Source organism: Microplitis demolitor, chromosome 5, assembly GCF_026212275.2.
Source record: "Microplitis demolitor isolate Queensland-Clemson2020A chromosome 5, iyMicDemo2.1a, whole genome shotgun sequence".
Taxonomy (NCBI): Eukaryota; Metazoa; Arthropoda; class Insecta; order Hymenoptera; family Braconidae; genus Microplitis; species Microplitis demolitor.
In genome coordinates this window covers 4485305-4504177 of record NC_068549.1, presented here as the reverse complement: position 1 = coordinate 4504177, position 18873 = coordinate 4485305, and the positions used below count along the sequence as shown (strand labels likewise).

Here is an 18873-nt window from a genome sequence, read left to right as displayed (position 1 = left end):
TGTATTTATAAAAGTGACTTTAAATATTTGAAAAACTTTTAAAAAAGAAATATTTTTTCATAAAATTTTAGGAGTACCCCATTTTGCCCACCCCACCACCCCTTTTCACCAAAAAAAAATTTATTCGAGTGATAAAAAAAAAGAAAAATAATAATGTCTCAGTCTTCCGGGACTGTTGGGATGTTTGATATAACGATTACGTTTTTCGTAATCGTCAGTTGTATATGCGTACGTGGATAATCATACACCAGCCGTGTGATTCATTCAAACTATGTACGGGAAGTACCGGTGTAGCGCAAGAGATTGGATCGGAGCACTCAAGAAAATGCAACTTGTATCTTATGAGAATTAACTCAGATAAATTGAGATATTCTTGTAAATAAAAAAAAATCTATTTGCTTTGTCTATCATTAAATGACTCAATAAAGTATTACTTAAAAATACAGTACTTAAATTACTAAATTTTTTTTTTTTGTACAAATAATTCAAATAATTAATTCAAGAATTTTCAAAATTTATGTTAATGAAACTATTATATCCGTGTAAAAAAATCATTGAACAAGTGTTGACTATTTTAAACTTCAAAATGTCATATGACACTTTTTTTAAACGGTTTTCAAACTTCTGAAAATACAAAAACAAAAAAAAAAAAAAACAATTGACTTATGACTAGAAATGATTGTTTTTGGCTCATTTGTAAATGTTTTTTGACTCTAAATTAAGTGTTAGGTTTCATAATTTTTATCAGTGTAAATACACTTAAAAAAAAACTGATTTTGAAATATTTCTGAGCATTTTTGGTTTAAATAAATCTAACAATATCAGGATAGTTAGTGACTTTTCTCTTGAATTTTCCAAAGTTCGAAAAACATTCAAAAAAAGTTTGAAACTTTTTGAAGCGTTTTGAAATTCAAAATAATCAACACTCAACATTTTTTTTACATGGTTAATTTAAACAATTTAAAAATATGGATATATGTAAATATTAAGTAATAAAACCTAATAGGATGTAATTGAAATGCTGAGGGCAAAATGTCTAGTTCTCTTTAGCTATATATATATTTGTAATTTCCAGCAATCGGAAGTAATCATAAATAGCGTCGAAAAAGACAGAGTTTGCTGATCATGTCATGTTCCAACTCATCATTTTTTTTTCCAATCTATTTCATATACACTAGTCTTCCTTTTTAATTTAATTTCTCATTTCTACGCTACTTGTCGCCCTTCATGACTTCCATAAACTGATCAATTTATCGACAACGGAAACGGGAAGTGAACATTCTCTTATTTTAGTTTGAGATATCACTCGATAAACTCCTCTAAATGGGTAATAACAGTTTTAATTATTTTTCAAACACATAAAACACAATTATTAATGTACATAAAAAATTTAACGACTGTTAAAAGAGTAAACACTGACGAATATTTCAAAATCATAAAAACTATATTAGTTTTTATTGTAATTTATTGCCAAAAATAAAAAAAGTAAAGAGATTTGTCCAAACAATCCTAAGTAGATTAGCTCAAACTTTTAATCTTCAATCATAAATATAAGATTAGAGTTTGGGTTTTATTTTTATGTTTTATGAAAGATATATATTTGTTAAGTTACACAAAATAAAATTTTTTATTGTGTTTAGTCATCGTATTAAAAATAATTTTGTGGAATAGTTTGTTAAATTTTCCTTTCACTATAACTATAGTTAAAAAAATAAATCTATATGATAAAATATTTCCTCTTAAAATTAATCATTAACATAAAATTATTCAAAAGAAAAAAAAAATATTTAAATATTTAGACTTATAAGGTTAAATGATTTTATACTTTTCTTTCAAAAAAAAAAAAAAAAAAAAAAAAAAAAAAAAAAAAAATGGAAAAAAACCAAAGCGCAGATTCTTGATTACATTTGACTTTCAAATTTAATAATTTTCATAATATCATGATTTACATTCACACAATCTAAAAATGATTAAAATTGTGCAAAAAAAAAAAAAAAAAAAAAAGTAACATCAGAAAAAATCATAAATGGACCAAACTTTCACTTGAATTATTATCAAGATAAATATACTGAAGAACAGAACATAAATACAAGAATAATATAGTAAACAACATGGATGAATTAGTGTAGAATTTATATCATTTACTTCCGGTAAAGTTTCAATGAATCTAGATTATAACGCGGGAGAATTGACGCTTGTCATCATTGCGTCATCCGTTTCCCACTTGCATTACTATAACGATACTAACAACAACAACAACAACAACAATAATAATAACAACTTCTACTACTACGACAAGCCAACCGAAGATAATATTGTTTCGCTTTCATGTGAAATTTTTTTGCAGCCTAGAATTTTTAGCATTCTATCGTGTCACTAATTACTTAAATTAATTTGTTAATATGTAAATGAAAAATCCTTTCTAATCAATAAATAACTCGACTCTATTATTTATTACTGATGCAATATCATAATAACTTTGATAGTTTAGTAGTAATAGTAATAAATAATAAAATTTTAAATTGTCATTATGCATTGTATTGTATTGTGTTTTATGTATTTATTTATTTATAGTATTATGTATATGACAAATAAAAAGTTTAGGTTGTAGCTGGAGAAATACTGAGTTGAAAGCCAGTATAGTAGTAATAGAAGTAGTAGTAGTATAGTAGTAGAAGGAAGTAATGTAACAATCCGTAACCATTTGCGGAATCTACACTAGGGATTCCCACAAGTGTACGCATGCGTTTAAATCAATATGCGCGCGCAGTGTAATGCCGATCGGTTTCACAAGATTGGTCAGCCGCTTTAACGAGGCACCAAAGTCCATGCATCGATTTCCCGTCGATTTTCTGATCACAGGATCGTCTTTCGTCTTGAATTGTCAACAACTTTTTTTTTTGTTTTGATTTATTATATATCTCAAAAAAATTATCTAGTAGATATTTTAATGGCAATATTATTTTATGGAATTAATTGAAGTGTTTTGCAAAAGATATTTTAAAATGTGGTTGTACATAAGAGTGAACCAAAAGATGTACAAGTTTATTGACCGTAAAAAAAATAATAAAATAAGAATAAGAAGATGAGAATAAAGAGAAGAAAAGGGGAAAGAAATTGCAAGAAGCCAAACTACTTTCACATAAGCAAAAAAAAATTTAAGAAGAAAGAGAAAAGAAAAAAGTGAGAGTATTCGTTTCGGGGCCCCCAGGGTAGTTAACAAAACGAACGAACGATAGGGAGAGATTCAAAAACATGTAGACAATTGCATATGTTACTGACAAAAAAAAATTCATTTTATTGTGAAAAGTTGTGTCAATAGCTTTGTTTTTCCGCGCGATAGTAAATAGTATAACGAGATATTTTAACGCTCGAGTACTTAGGATACAAGTGGGAAAAATCCTGTCAATAAAAATTTTCATATAAACATATATGAAGAGAGAAGAGTAAATACAGTGATAAAAAAATTTAATTACTACAGCTTTGGTAGATTCGGTTAAACTAAAAAAATTTAATAACAATACTGACAAATATGCTCGAATTTTGCATACACGAGAAAAAATGGGCTTAAAAAATACACGAGTTTTTATTGTGCTACTCTACAAAAAATATTATACACTTAAAAATTATTGATAAATTTTAATGAATATTATTTGTCTAAACTTGGAATTATAGTAGAAGATAAAAAATTTTTCAAAGCTCACAATAATAATTTTTTGACGAAACTTTCTGTTTAAAGTTTGGTCGACAACATAATAAAAATTCACAAATTTTTTGTCTCCAGTATTCTCCTTGTAATCTCTTTAGACGATTTTTCAAAGCACTGATAATGATAATAATCGATAATTTTTTGTCGGAGATTTAAAAATCATTAGAGAAGAAAAAAAAATTTTTTAAAATAAATGTAAGCGCGGCGAAGGAGAATAAAGATGCAAAAGAGAGTGATCATCGGCAATAAGGTAAAGGAAAAAGAAGTATATAAGCTGACGATCAGTGGTGTGTAATGTGTATAGAAAGATGAGAAAAAGAACATGACAGTATACTAGGGAAGGAACGATTAACGAGCAATCGGGGCGGCGAATCGAGGCGTGATCAATTTCTCGCGGCTTCTGCACATTACGTATAATTAACATAATCCTGAAACATGCGCTACATGTTTCATGCGCACTTACTACACAGCTACTGTGCATTTTCATTAAGAGACAAGTTTTTTTTTTTTTTTTTTTTTAATACGACGGACAACAAATAAAGTATATTTTTACAAACTATCAATACTCCATCTTTCATAATCTATCATCGACATAAACTCTTAATGACATAATATATTACAAAATGTAATAAATAATAACAATAATTATGTTAATGACGGCTGATAGTTTTTTTTTTGTGCTTGAATATAAATAATATTTACTGGCATAAAATTAAACATAAAACCTACTGATGTATAAACTTTTTTTTTATCGGATAATCCCATTATTTACACAGTATAACTTCCTTTCTAGAATAGCTAACGATGCGCCTCTTCCTTCATAATCTTACACTCAATATAATATAGATTTTTATATGAGACCACAAACTTTACAGAGTATAAGAGATTTATAGTGTTGATAACGGCGGTTGTTGTATGTATGTATATATAGAAGAACAGTAGAATATAAGGTTTAAAAAAGAAATATTATGGTTCGAAAAACGCGTTTGTCTGCCCACAGCGAGGCGATAAACGAGTTACCCGAACGATTCAAGTACCAAACAAGAAATCACCGATCCTACAATATACTCTCGTTTTTATATCCTTGTGAGTTACCTTCAATCATATTGTCAAAGTAAAAAAAAATAAAAAATAAATAAATAGGGGAGGGAGGGGCAAAACGGGGTTCTTAGGGAAATATCAAGTTTTCGAGGACTTAAATATACTAAATCATTTTTTTTAATGATATTCAAAGTAAATAGAAAAAATTTTCAGTTATTGTTAAAAAAAAAAAATTTTATTTTTGCGGGCAAGATGGGGTACTCCCTAAAAAAGATAAAAAAAAATTTCTGGATTTAAAATAAATTTGAATAAGTTAAACTTTTTTGCAAGTAATTTACATGAAGAAAAATTGTATTTTGCATGATTATTGGATACAAATGAAGGAAAAAAAAATTTTAATATTTTTTATCATAAAATAAAAGTCATTAATATTTTTCAACTGACAATTGATTTTTAAAAAAGTTTAACAAAAAAAATTCAAAATAACGCTTAATTATATTTACAAAAGTGATTTTGAAATGTTTAAAAACTATTTGAAATATAAAATTTTATACCCTGCTTTGCTTAGCTTACCCCCTTCCCCTAAATAAATGTTCATGATGGACTGTTAAATAAATTCTCGTGTTTAGATATTTGTTAAATTGAATATTGTAGAATATAACAATAAAAATCTATATTAATAAATGAGAAAGCTTTTTTCCCTGTACTAACTCCAAAAACTACGAATTTACTGAAACTCAGAATTTGAATCCGCCTGCTGCGCATTTGAATTGCGCAATATATTCACACAGAAAAAAAAGATTTCTCGGCGCAATAAATACTTAACATTATGAATTGAAGACAAAAATTTTCTTAGAACTAAGAAAAATTTATCAACCCAAGAATATTTTTATTTTTAATTTATAATGCTAAAAATTTCTTGAAGCAAATAAAAATTTTTTACGCTAAGAAATTCATTTTTTTATGTGTACTAAAAATTGACATCAAATAATCATGAAGTAATTGTAGCTAAATATAACTTAAGTTTGAAATTCTAAAATAAGTATTTTTATAAAACTTAAAACTTCAACATTAAGTCACTCAGGAATAAATTATTTATAAGTTACTGTGAGAAATAAAAATAATAATGTGATTAATAATTTAAAAAAAAATATTTTCAAATGCTGACAATGTATAAAAGTAGTACTGCACGACATTTCATTGTGGCTTTAGTTCAACTGGCTATATTAGAACAAAATCAATAGTAACCAAGTATATATAAACGTTTCTATAATTATAGAAGGTACGTGTTAAAGTAATGATTACTCGGTCAATAGAGCCTTGAATGTATTCAAAAGTGTGCATAATAACAATTTTTTTTTTTTTTCAGTTATTTGCGTCTACTAAAAGACTCATTAAAGCTCACCTTGCCACCCGATAGCATCAAAATTCTCTGTATACAATAGAAGAGTACAACAAAGTAACAAAAAACTAGGGGACAAGTGAGATCGATGTGCATACTTTAGATTGAATTCGAAGTTATGCATGCAATATTATATTTACACGGTATTATGCTTCCTAACAAAAAAAAAAAGTTGGAAAATCGAAACATGCACAACTCAGTTGCTCATCCGATAGTAAAAAACATTTTTTTAAACGAAAATAACCAAAAAAAACAGTCGAGTATAAAAAAGTAATCAATAGATGGCGCTCCTATAAAAAAAATGGCAGCTAAATTTATTTTGATGAATTGTCAGTATTAAGTTCTTACACCTTACAATTAAAAAAAGAAAATTTGAATAGTGATTTTCAAAAAGGTTCTATTCAAGAATAAAAAAAAAATGAATTAAGCGATTGTATGTTTTTGATGTTATTGTTTACTAACATTCGTACATATTGACGGACATCACGGGTTTTTTTCCACAGTTTTTTCTTTTTTCAATCATTATTATTCAAAAATTAATTTAGAATTGTGTTCTTTCTATTCATTAATAAATTATCTTTCAAATAAAACGAACTTTAATCTACTTGAGTATATTTGAACGAGTGTAAATATTTTTTTTACGCGAGTAAATCAACTGGGACCGCGTAAGCATTAATAGAACACATTTTATAGCTTCACAATTGAGTTGTGCAATACATATATATATATAAATATACAGTCTTAAGTACATCACTAATTCAATCAGTGATATATTTGGGACTAATACGAAGTACTTTTCACTGATTCATTTTAAGAGAGCATGTATGCATTTGAAAACTTGGCCTAATTTTAAAACAATAAAAAAAAAAAATTATCAAAAATTGTCACCATAATATGAAACTAATAAATGAGAAAAAAATCAAAATTAACAAAATAAATAAAAATTTTTGGTTCATAAATTTCTTAGTAAAAAGTTGACTCAATAATTCACCAAGAAAAAGCAGTAAATTACAAAATATGACATTATGAATACACTTGAATAAAAATTGTCGATAAAGTTTGGTTAAAAAAAAAAAAAAAAAAGTTTTTAGTAGTATGTATTGATAGCTCAAGAAGGTAAAAGTTTGAGAGCTTATCATTTGTCAGCCAAAGTAACTAAAGTTATAATAAAAAAGAAAAAAAAATAAAGTTTAACTGTTTATGTCGGTTTCTCGTCGCGACATTCTGCGGAAGCGAATTGCCCTGTATTGGACGATGTACGTAAATTTACCCCGTAACCGAGCAACGACCCCTCTTTATACCCAGACAAGTGAACGAACTGCAGGTTCACCAGCGCACATACTACTCAAAAAAGAGATAAAAACTATACACACACAAAGAGATCGATATGTTGTGTGCGTGTTGTCGATATAACTAATAAAATAACTAGGCTAGCTGACTAAACAAAACTATGAAATTCACTCGAAGAAAAATCAAATACCAAAGAGCAATTAAAACATTCACTATTCATAATAATAATAATTATTATTATTATTGTTTATAATATAGAGCAAATTGTTAATTATGTAATCGAGGTATTAATTAAAATGTATAACACTTGGTTTCAGAAGGATCATGAGCTCATGAGCTGGTAAGCGTGCTGTTAGATTGTAAGCTTTGCTGTTGAGCTTAAAATATATCTGACTATATACAATATATAGTGCGCTTTCACTGCAGTAAAGCGAAAGTTATAGCTATATATTATTGAGTCAGCTACTTCGTGTAGTAATCTGAGGGTGCGTTCCTTGGCCTTAACTACCTTATATAGAAACATCCTTACTCCAATACCCTGGATTTGCCCTAACTGCTGCAGCAATAACATCGAAAAGCGACAAAGAGAGGGTAGATTAATTGCTTTCAAAAATTGGGGGGATTATTTATATATAAAGTATAAAAGCTAAACAATATAAGAAAATAACTTTTTGAACCTTGGCTTTGATTAAATTTTGAACCTCAAGTTTTGATATCGTACGAAAAAAATTATTTGACACACAACGCACGCACAAGTACGTTTATCTGAAAATAATTAGAAATAATTTCCTATTAGAACTTAAAAACGTCGATTATGAAAACTCGATTTTATAAATTCGGACCGAAATCAACAACTTTTCCTTTATTGAAAATTTTCAATTTTTATAGAGAGAAGTTAGAAATATGTGTTGCGAAATCAATACATTTTTTGTGTTATGTGAGTTTGAAAACTGGAGAATGCTTCGTTGAAGTTTTAAAGTGATACGATGGCAGATATTTTACTTTTCGAACCCTCGTAACACGAAAATTGAGATTCTGTGATACAGTAAAAATCGTGATTGCTTTTTCTACTTTTTGGGGATGTTAAAAAAAAAATCAAGATAAAGTTAAAAGAAGAGGATCAGTCCGAAAATATTCGTGTTAGTGTAAAGATAACATTCACTGATAAAAAAAATCAACATTTGTAAAAACACTATTTTTTTCTGTAATCATTAAAAATTATTACGTTATTAACAATATCCAAATTAAAGAATAATTTTACCAACAGAAGAAAATTGAATTTTATTTACTCTCTGTCTTAAAAAAAATTGAACATTTCGAGCTAAACCCAATTTTCTTCGACTAAGAAAATTATTTTGAATGAAATTCTAATTTTTGTACTAAAAATTTATCAGATTGAAAATTTCCAATAGCGTAATATCTTGTAAAAGAAAATACACAATATTTCTAAAAGCTACTTTTTATCTTAATGTGAGTATGAAAAAATTTGAATAAAAATTTCCACTTTGTTGAATAAATTAAATTTATTTTCTGATAAATTTATTTATCAATATGGTATTTTGTCAGTACTGAGGATAAATGCTTCAATAAAATTTATTATTAAATACAACTTTTCCTGTAAACTAACACTGATGGACTATTAGGTACACTGGTACGAAAAAGGTTCTCAATATCACGTCTGGGCTAAAAAGCAAATCCAGAAATTACATAAAAAAAGATGAACTGGAAATGTTTTTGAACCATCAAAAAATGAATTTTCACTTTAACATACTTTAATTAAAATTGAATTTTCATTTTGTATATCTGTATTTACTTAGTGATAAATATAACATACTTTTATCACATAATACAAACATAATATTTCAAATTATTTGTCAAGCAAACATAATCATCAGCGACCTACTCTGTTAATTATTAGACAACAAACTCGAGTATCGATTTAATTATTTTATATTGTATTATACTCTATTGTGATTGGTTAAAACAGTTCCAACATCAACACATATAGTATGTATTTCCATTATAATTTACAACAATACACAATGGAAAAGCTCAATAACTAAAATAATAATACGTTATTTTAAGTTAAAAAAAAAATAATAATAATAATACATAAATTCATTTATGAGTTTTGTATTAAAAAACTGCATTGAAATTATTTATATCAAATAACAAATATAAACAATATATGTTTTTGTGAATTAAAATTTTCAAACCACAGCAACAATATTTTTCCGTGTAAAAAAAAATGAGTTTCAATAATGTTCGGAACAACGAAAAAGAGTTCGGAACTTTGAGTTGATAATTTTTTTAACTTTGAAAAAATTCAAAAGTTAAAATTTTCAATTGAGTATTTTTCAGAGACGTTTTTTTGAATTTTTTAAGCAGAAATAATTCGATTTGAAAATTTTTCTGCTACGAAAACCTTAAAAAAAAAAAACTGAAACCAATGACGCGGGTTTTTTGATTCTTTATAAAAACTTTTCGAGAACGAGATCTAGAAATTGAAATTTTTTCTCTTGAAATTTTTTAAAATTTCAAAAATAATTAACTGCAAGTTAACCAGAATTTTCTCAAATTTGAAAGTCCACTGTTATGAACTTTTTTGGAACATTTTCGGAATGATCTTTTTTTACATGGGTTTATTTATTTTATAAGATATATTAAAGTTATAAATAAAAACAATGGCAATACAATGGCGGCAATAAAAAAAGGTAAATGCTTTGAAAGCTTAAGTTTAGTACGGATAAAGTTGGTGTTAACGTCAGCAAAGGGACAGCAACGTATATTGATTTTGACCGAAATACTACTGGGATCGGCATCGGATATGGGGAGTATAGAGAGAGTATTAAAGCCCTGGAGCTATATAATATTATTGAGAACCTCTTTTCCAGATTGTTTGCGCCAGTCTATGGACAAGAACTACGTACGATATGTGCATGCCACGCACTTATAATATACGTGCTTCAACGACTCTCACATTGCCACACATTCATTCGAGATCGAGACTATATCTCACTTTACTTTTTTTTTTTTTTTTAAACCTTTTTTCAGGATTTTTTTTTTTTTTTGTACTTTAACCAGACAACTGGAACTTATCTTTTAAATGTGCGATATATATCATTCAAAACATTTATTTATCATTTATATTTACGTATCATTAAACTTGAATGACGAATTAATGTCGTGTAAAAATAATTCAAAAATTAAAAAAGAAATATATACATCTACGAAAAAAAAAGTTTTTGTGATTGTTTGTAATTAGATTTTATAAAAACCGTTAAAATTTTTCAATAGCTGCCAAAAAATTTACGTATTTCATTTATTATTATTTTCGTTTTCTAAATATTTTTTTCAAAATTACTGATCATAAAAATTTTATAAAATATCGTAGAATATGAAATTTTCAAATAAAAAGAATATTTTAATTATGTTTTCATTTTCTATAAAATGCTTTAAACTTTTGAATTTTGAATTAGTCAACTCGCGCTACAAGACTTGATTGAAAACTTTCAATTGCATATAAATACTGATTTAAAGTGAAAAAATATGTTACAAACTATTAAACTTTTAGTTATCAATTTTCACATGATGTTATGAAATTTTGAGTGACTTTTCAAAATTTTGATTAAAGCTTATACTCTAAGAATTTTTTTCCAATATTTTCTAAATAATTTTCAATAGTTTTCAACAGTCATATATATACATATAGGGAGAAAAAGGGCTACTTAAGACAATACTAAGTTTTTGAGGGCTCAAATACGCCTAAATATTTGTTTTTTCATGTTATTCAAAATGAATAGAAAAAATTTTCAGTTTCGGTTAAAAAAAAAATCATTTTCGCGGGAAAAATGGGGTATTCCCTAAAAAAATTGAAAAAAAAATCTGGTTATTAGATAAATTTGATTAAATTTATTAACCGATTTTTGACACCCGAGTTTTTTAAAAAATTAAAAATAATGCTATAATATATTTACAAAAATGATTTTGGAATATCCTCTATATATATAATGTCATTATTTTATGTTAAATAAATAATGTACTGAGATGTTAAGAATTACTTCTCAATTCTCAATTGTCTGAGTATCTTTCCATACCTTATTATTAAAAAAAAAAAAGTACATATGTATACATATATATGAACGTGTTACATATATATTTATGAAATGCGTAGAGTACAGAGCGCATACCCTTTCAAATTCAAATTGCACCCTCGAGTACCTTGTATTGCGTACATGTTTTGGTCTGAGAGTTGTATGTTTCAAAATGTAAATGAAAGAGGGCGATAACTTGAGAGTAGAATAGCGAAGAGCAAGTAAAATATATATATATTGTCGCATATATGTATTATACGAAGAGTAAGGCGTGTGGCACCCTCGACATGTTCGTTCTCTCGTAACAAACGAGTTACAAACGACTAACGAAAGACAAAAGAAACAGCGAAAGCTTTCGCTAAAATTTGAATTACCGATCCAACGAACCAACTTTTGAATTTTCATTTTAATAAAAACATCCAACCCAAGGTCTTTTATTGTAATTAATATTTATGTCTCATGTCAAAAAATTTTTTTCACTTTCATTATTAATGTCAAAATTTTAATAAACTTTTTTTACCGTCATATTTTCTCACGTCAATGAATAATTTTTATATCTTCGAAGAATCTGATAACGACAGACGTGATAAAAATTTATAAATTAGTTGATTTGTAATTCTGTTTACGCGATACGTGATATGAAAAATATATTATTGAGTTATTCGACGAACTGATAGATTTTTGATAAGTTTAAATACTCATTCTACAAAAAATAATTAACAGATAACGGTAGTATGTCAGTACAGGATGAGTCTTTTTTTTTTAGATTTCTAAATATCTACTTAAAATTTTTTCCCAAGGTGTCACTAACTTGGCTCATTAACTATTTGTAATAATAATTAAAGTAACACTTTCACCTTTTAAAATTATTTGTTTAAAAAAAAAAAAGAATAGAAAATTTCTAAATTAAAATGTAAATTATATTTTTAATTGATCGTGAATGTTGATTGATTTGAGAGAAGAAATCATTATAATGAAACAAGTTATTTCTCTAATATTAAATACGATCCTATAAATTATAACATATATAATGTATAACAGTTACTGTTATATGTATAGGAAATCATCAATGTAAGATTGATTGATTAGTCATGTATGTACATATACACGTGCGCAAGAATTTCAAATGAAAGGCCAAAAGGGAGTAGAAGAATATGAACAAGTCAGGTCAAGTTCCAATGCATACATATGTATATATATATATACATACATATGTGTAAGTATGTATATAGTATAGACTAGAGACGAAAAAGGAAGGAAGAAACTTCTTTCGTGTCCTGATGGCCTTGAAGGAACCCACTAAAATATATTACTGTTGCTTAGTCGGTTTGACTGATCCTCTAAAATATAAATTCGACGGGCTTGATTGTTTTCTTTTCTCATATAACTATACTCTAAAAAACTAAAGCCTGATGTCTACCACATGTCTTAACACGTCTATATTTATTTTCACACAATGTCCTAAATATTTAACTTTTTAGTTTGACTCGCTCAATAAATATTTTTAATTACAAACTATTATTTAAATGGACAAATTAAACCATTTGATGCGAAAATTTCATTTAAATTTGTAAATGTGTCAATTAAAAAGTGAAAGTTTTCTTAATTTTCTGTACATAGACATTCATAACTTTTTTCAAATTTTATATTACAGCAGTTTGCTATTATTATGATTCTGAAGTTAGTAGACAGTTACAAATTTTCGGATTTTTTTTTTAACGAATCAATTGCAGAAAAAAAAAACTAAAAAAATGCATGGGTAGAAAATTTAAAAAACTACAGGTGCAATTTTTTATTAGACGACTACTAACCAGTATCATCTATTGGTTTGAGAATTTTGAGTTTGGGAATCAAAATACGGATAATTATTGACTTTATGAAAAAATTGAATCAATACTTTTTTGTAGAAAATTTAATTTTCGATAATTTTATCTCAGTACATTTTTGTCATATCTTTGATAGTTTAGTCATAATCTTCATATATAGATAAAGAAAAGTTAATTTTTTGACTATTGATAAAAATAAAGTTCTGCATTTACCAAATAGACCCTGATTAGAAAAAAAAAACAATGGATTCTCATTGTTGTGTGACTAACACTCATGGAATTTCTCACAGAATTCATTCATTGTTACGAAATCTACGAAAATCTATCGGATTTTGTATTTTTTAAACAAGTGACTCATCAGTGGGGTAGTTTAGTGCGCAAATATTTTTCTGGAAATATGTCATTATATTTTTCAAATAAATTTTGATAGCAACAACTAAATTGCGATTTTTAATTTAAAAAAAAAAGTCTAATCATGAATTTTTTTAATGATTCTAAAGTTAGCTGTCTAATAATTTTTTGATTTTTTAAATAACGATCATTTATAAAAAAAAAAAAATATTTTAAAAAATTGCACCTTTAGATTTTTTAATTTTCTATATGTGCATTTTTTTGGATTTTTTTTTTGCCGTTAATTTCTTGAAAAGAAATCTGAAATTTTTAATTGTCTGCTAACTTTAGAATCATATTTTTTTAATAAAAAAATGAAATTTGAACGCAGGAATTTTTTTTCAGCGCAAGCGCTGATTTAAAAAAAAAAACCAAGGTTTTGAAAATGATTTCAAACGGATGAATAAAAATTTTGAATACACAATACATTGATATAATATAAGAATAATTTAATGGTGCCATAGAACCAAATAATTGTGCAGAGAAAAAAAAAGAAAAAAATTTTTTTTTTTCTAAATATTTGAAAAAGAAATTTCAAATAAATAAATTTAATAATTTAATAGCATTTTAAATAAATAATTATCAAACAGCATTTTATATGCGGCAGTCATTCACAATAAATTTATAAATTGATCTGCTTGCGCACTTAATTAATCAATACTATTATTAAAACACACCCTCAGTATATTAAAATGAAAATGACATCAATTATCCATTTTCTATGATTATTTAATGAAACACGATAATAATTTAACCTCAACTAATAAAAAAAAAATATTATTGATTCTAAAATTTACTTTATTGATAATTAATAAAAAAAAATGTTTTTGTCTCAAGTATTTGTTATTATTTAAAAAAATTTTATTTACACTAAAAATCCTCTTATTGTAATTTAAAAATCATTTGTTTTTTATGTCCATAAATGAAATAATAAAAATAAGTATTAATTTTTTTCCGTCAACAAATGACATAATTTTTTAAAAAGAAATGACTAAATGATTGAAATAATTACCCAAGATAAGTCAATAAAATTATAATTTTCATCATAAGAATTTTAAATTTGAATTTATAGTTATTAACTAAAGATTCCCGCCCTAACCTATGAATTAAAATATTTTCTATATTTGTGTTCAATAAAATATAAATCAAATATTCTCTTATTCGAGTGTCAATGTAGCAGATATATGACAACTTATAAATTTTAAATAAGTAAAGGAACTATCAAAATTTGAAAAAAAAAAAAAAACGCGTACTTATTGCTCAATTATCTAAGTACGCATTTTAAAATTTTACTTTAATTAATACTTAATTTACTTATTCAAAAATTTAAAAAATTGACAACTGTCAGGTACATTCACACTCATTCTTATTCATGAAATAAAATATGACAGTAATTTAAATAGTTCTGTGCTATTGTGTCTAGATAACTAGATCTACACTAAGTATAACTGTATAAATATAATAATAAACATATGTATATATTTATATACATATTACTCAATGTTTATTCGGTAACAATGATAATTTTCCAAACATAGAGAAAAATATTACGACACTGAAGTTACCTGACATATAATATTTTTTTAAGTTTTTCAAAACCATGAAATATAAAAAAAAAAATATTTTAATAAAATGCACCTGTAGTTTTTTAAATTTTCTACATGTGCATTTTCTTAGTTTTTTTTTTTTTGTAATTGGTTTTTCAAAAAAAATATCCAAAAATTGTTAATTATCTGATACTTTCCAACGCAAAATATCATGAGTGTGAATGTAGCAGATATAAGACAGTTTATAAATTTTAAATAACTAAATAATTTAATTATAATAATGAAATTGAAAAAAATTCGCTTCCTCGTTTGTCATTTATCTAAATACGCGTTTTTTAATTTTTTTCTACTTTGATTTTATTTATTTATTCTAATGACTGAGTGTAGCTGACAATTGTCAAAGTTTAGAATTTTAGAATAAATGTATAAAATGTAAGGAGAATAAAAATTTAAAAATGCATATCTAGATAAATGAAAAATCAGCATGTGCATTTTTTCAAATTTCCTTATTTTAATTCATTTATTTAATGAGTGAATGTAACATTAGACATGTTCTTGAAGTTAATCAACAATTAAAAATTTCCGGATTTTTTTTCAACAATTAATTACAGAAAAAAAAATAAAACTAAAAAATGCACATATAGACAATCTAAAAAACTATATGTGCAATTTTTTAAAATATTTTTTCTTTTTATAATTTACTGTCTAAAAAAAAAATCTAAAAATTATTAGACCTCAGCTAACTTCAGGATCATACATTAGACAGATTAAAAATTATTAATAAATAGAGTAAATCATTAATAAAATAAAATTTTTTAAAAATGCACATTTAAAAAATTTTAAAATTAATAAGTGCATTTTTTATAAATATTATTTTTTTAATTATTTACCTTTTCTATTTATGATTTAAAATTTGTCTAATGTCTGCTATATTCACTTTCATTCTAAAATTTAAAAAATTGACAATCGTCAGCTGAATTTAGTCATAAACATATTATCGTTAAAAAGTTTTTGTGTAAAAGCAAAATACTAGTAACGTAAATTGATAAAAAAAAAGCCGTTTAGGTCACTATCTTTAACCTTTAAGGTTACATAAGCTAACTATCACGTCTATTAAACCTGTTGTCGGATTGTAAAGGAAAATCATCACGTGTTCATCAGTATTATCAACATCATGCACCTTCAACATTCAAATTATCGTGAAAAAAAAAAAAAAATATAAATACCATATATTTATAAAATAAAATAATTGATATATTTAAAATATCTTTTTTTTATCACATCCAGCTTCTCATATATATTTTTTACCTGACCTGACTCAAAACGATTTATCAACTTGTATCCATATTTAGTAAGAAAAAAAACGAATATATATATATAAAATAACAATTTACACACAACTGTTTCCCGTTATCAACATAATGCCTTTCTAATCAACGTGTGTTTAAGATAACAAATGTAAATATTATTTTGCATACCATTATATTCTTTACGAAAAAAAAAACTAATTTTTCATCCGACAATAAAATAAAAAGATTCCGAAGTTAGCCGACGTCTAATTATTTTTTGATTTTTTTTCTACACGATAAAATTTAAAAAAAAAAAAAATTTTTTTAATATTTTAAAAAATTGCGCCTATAGATTTTTTAATTTCCTACTTGTGAATTTTTTTCAGTTGTTTTGTTAAAAAAAAAAAAAAAAAAAAAAAAAAAAAAAAAAAAAAAATCAAAAAATTTTAAATTGCCGCCTAACTTCAGGATCATAGAAAAAAAAGGAATTAAAAATTTTACTCACCACAATTGAAGTCCGATGAATAAATAATTGTCGTCAATAAAATAAATTTAGTTTTTACACCTTAACTTTCACTTAATTTAATAATTTAATTAATTAATTATTTATTATCAGTTATTGACAATAATTTATAAAAATAAATAATTATTTTATTTAATATTTAAAATTTTAATTCAAATTATTTGTAACACAACACCTTTGTCACTTATTTAAATTCGATACACAAACTTATAACTTATGTTTATGTATGTATATATACATACATATATATGTTATTTAATCAATGTTGTTTTATAGCACGAGAACAAGTGATAGTAAATATTAATAATGATAATAGTAATATATATGAAAAGACCTTCACAGTAAGAAGTCGCGTACGAGACTGATGCCAGAGGAAGCGGGAGTTCGCGGTGGCTGCCTACCCAGTGGGCGACTGCAACGCCGCGTAGCGTTTGAATTCAAATTCATAAATTTGAATTATTTATTATTATTAATTATATTATTTAAATTATAATTAAAAATATAAATATATATTTTTTTAATTATCACTATAATTATAAATTTAGATATTAGTGATAATTAAAAAAAATTCATTTGATCTTGTCTATAATTATCAGGAGTTTTATTGTGTGTAATATGATAGCTTTTGAAATAGTAAACAATATTGATACTTCAAGTGATTAGTTTGTTTAGTTATTAATAGAGATAGAGATTAAAGAGATGAAATTAAATAAGATTATATTGTTTTAATTATTTTTATTGTTATTGTTTTATGGTACGTTAATTAATTATTTAATTGGGTATGTTTTTATGACACTGAATTTAGCTGACGTCTAATAATTTTAGGATTTTTTTAAATCGATATTTCGATACTTCGACTTTTTTAAATCGATTTCAAACGAGAGTGAAAAAAATGATCCTGAAGTTGGCAGACAATTGAATGAAAGTGAATGTGGCTGATGATTGTAAATTTAAAAAATTTGAAATAAGAATTAAATGCAAATCGAATAAAATTTAAAAAATGCGCGATTATAGAATTTGAAAATCAGTATGTGCATTTTTTTCAGTTTTATATTTTCAATTGTTTAACTCGTTTATTTTTAATTTTAAATTTGTTTATCTGCTACACTCATGACAATTAACCGCTTCCAGATTGTTTTTCAACAGATTAATTACAAAAAAAAAAAAAAAAAACTAAAAATATGCGCATGTAGAAAATTAAAAAAACTATAGGTGCAATTTTCTAAAATATTTTTTTTTATGATTTATCGTTTTAAAAAAAATTCAAAAATTATTAGACGTCGACTAACTTCAGTATCATAAAAAAAAATAATTGCACTTGTAGTTTAGTTGATTTTCTATACGTGCATATCTATAGTTTTTTTTTTTTTTTTGTTTTAATAAATTATTTAAAAAGAAAATCTGAAAATCGCTAATTGTCTGTTAACAAGGATCATATATTTTTAATTTATTTGTGGTATGGAAGTATATTTTTTTCGAACTTATGACAATTTTAGGGTTAGAAAAATTAAAAAATTTTAAATAAATAGTACAGTAAAGAGGTTTTTAAGATAATAAATCATAAAAATAAATTTAAAAAAATTAAAATATTATTTTTTATTGAAAAGTTTATTGGGATAAAGTAATAGTTGTCTTATTTTTTTATTTCAAATTTCTTAATCGTAATACATGAGTATGACAGTGTTTTTTTTTTTTTTTTAATAGACAATTTTAATTAGAAGGAAAAATTTTGAAAATTTTAAATGATGGAAATTTTTCGCGC

The 18873-nt window shown here is 25.1% G+C and overlaps 1 protein-coding gene across 6 annotated transcripts in view; it reads right to left on the bottom strand.

The window, feature by feature from the left end:
* Nucleotides 1-17458, bottom strand: part of LOC103571969 (SH3 and multiple ankyrin repeat domains protein 2) — a 193395-nt gene extending 175937 nt beyond the window's left edge. For all 6 annotated transcript variants that reach the window (XM_053738919.1, XM_008550331.3, XM_053738923.1 and 3 more), the window contains exon 1: nucleotides 17094-17458. The gene's annotated coding sequence lies outside the window, so the exon portion shown is untranslated. The remainder of the gene's footprint in view (nucleotides 1-17093) is intronic.
* Between the last annotated feature and the right edge of the window lie 1415 nt (nucleotides 17459-18873).